Genomic DNA, 2,410 nt, shown 5'->3' with positions numbered 1-2,410 from the left:
CGCCAGAGCTAACATGAGTATTCCTTATATTCCAACTTTCAGATTCTGTGACTTGTCTGTGAAAGCAGGAATGGACTCTTCAATGTTTGATTACCCTATCTCCCCAACCTTTTTGCTAGAGTTGATGCTGTGGGGAAAAAAGGGGAAACATTTTAAAGCATGTGTTTTTTGCAATTTTGTGCACAAATATAAATAAGGGGAAAAAAATGATGGAAAAAAATGAAAATTTTTTCTTTATCCAGAAATTCTAAAGATTTTAGTGGTTATTGTGTTTTTTCCTTTTTTTTGTCTAACTTTGCCATGACAAGTGGGTTCCCCTTGATATCCAATTTCATATTTTTGCCCCTTTTTAAAAGCTTTCCCTTTTTTCTCTGGGAAATCAAGTCATTTTTCCCTTAAAGCATCGATATTACTATCATGTCATTTTGAACCTATATATAGAGAAGGACAATTTTAAACGGGGGTCTAGGCCATTTTCTGGATAAAAGGGTTAGCTTCATACCGAGAATTGATTTACTTATACCAAAAAAATATGCAATCCCTTTAACTTTTTGTCATAGAAGAACTCATGAAAAGATTTGACAATTTATCTTCCTTGCTCCTGCAAAAAGAATACGCATACTTATCAGTAGCTCACATATAAATCATTTTTATTTTGTGGTGTTTTTGAAACAGCAATATCATACTCTGGTGATATATCAGATCCATCTAAGACAAAGTATACACTTGACTATTACCTGAAGCTAGCAGATGAATTGGTGAAGGCTGGAACCCATGTCCTGTGCATTAAGGTGAGATGATTATCTGCTATATGTAAAGAGTCGTAATTTTTTAAAAAGTCCATATCTGTAAGTAAGTTGTTTATAAATCCATATCTGTAAGGGAGTGTAAATATCAGTGTAATTATTTCATTCATTCATTTTAATTACATTCAAGGCACCTGAAATTGGCCAGATGTACTGGTTTGATCTCTATGATTTTTTCCCCTTTTTAAATCTTTTGCCTCTTGCATTCATTGAGAAAAATGAAGGAAAAACTATGGTGTCCAGAAACCCTTTTTGTAGTTATCATGTAGTAATAATTTGCAAATGTTTAAAAATTTTTCAAGATATGTTGTAAAATAAGCTTTGTAAAGGAAAGGTTTTTGTCCCAAAAGGTATCGGTGTGAAACCCAAAGCACAAAATGCTCATTCCTCTTCGAGACCGTCACCCAGAAAGTACCCATTCATGGCCCACTCGACCATCAGGGGGTGGGAAGGAATTTCGACAAAACCCTCATTTTTAAAAATTTTTTTGTATGTGAAATGCTCTTCAATATTCTGGGCTTATTTACAAATAATGTATGTTTTTTTTAAAATTTTTAAATTATTAGCTTTTATATAAGTGCTATTAATTTTCATATAAGAAAAACATATGTTTATTGTAGCAGAATAAAGGAGAAATGAAACAAAACCACAGTAAAAAAATTTTGGTACGCATTTAGATGATTTTTTATCGATGGTAGATCAAGAATTCTCCCCCAGTTTTATATTTATATCAAACCACAAGTTAAATATTTTCTCATAATAAACATTCAATAAATCTCCTCCAAAGGTGGCCAATGCCCCGTTGCGTATTTGCGGGGGCTATGTGTTTTTGATTTCCATGTTGGATACCCCCAAGCCCCCCAGGGTGCAGTGGTTCCACAAGGAGAGGGTGGAACGGGCATGAATTTTGGAGATATCACAGTACTTGTTACTGGAACAAGCAAAACACTCTACGCTCCATTCGAGGGGGCTGGGCCCAAAAATCTGGCAATGTGATGTTCTTAAATGAATCCCGGGTGCAGTAAAAAAACCTAAATTCCAGGTAAAATGTTTTGCTTCGGCCTTTTTGGAAAAGATGTTGTATGGACTAGCCAGGTATTTTGTGCTGTACAATGTATTTTTGGATGTGGGGAAAAAAAAAGAAGCTAAAGAGTTAATTTTTTATTTTTATCAGCTAAACAGGAAGTATAATTTTTTAAGTTTACTTCAAGAAATTTAGAATTGGTCATGAAAATTTTAAAAAAAGAATTATATGTTCTAAAATTTAAAAATGGGGGCTTGAAATTTTTCCAAAATTATGTTGTTTACTGATTTTCTTGTATGTTTTAAATTTCCCCAGGGTTATCACTGGATTGGGAACCAGTTTGAGGCTGTAAGAAACTTCGCGAAGCAAAATTTTATGGGGGGGTTTTATTTAAAGGTTTGAACAAAAATAATCTGTATTCTTTAGTGAGAGATCCTAAGTAATTCTATCTAAGGATGAGGTTGATTAATGTGAAATCCCATTCGGTTTCGTCTTTTCCCCTTTTTTATAATTGAAATAATTGCATTTTATTTCATTGAGTGAAGTTATTTTGTTCTTTTTTTTTGCATCATCTCACATC

This window comes from Penaeus monodon, chromosome 19, assembly GCF_015228065.2.
Source record: "Penaeus monodon isolate SGIC_2016 chromosome 19, NSTDA_Pmon_1, whole genome shotgun sequence".
NCBI classification, from domain to species: Eukaryota; Metazoa; Arthropoda; class Malacostraca; order Decapoda; family Penaeidae; genus Penaeus; species Penaeus monodon.
Note: the sequence above shows the minus strand (reverse complement) of the source record.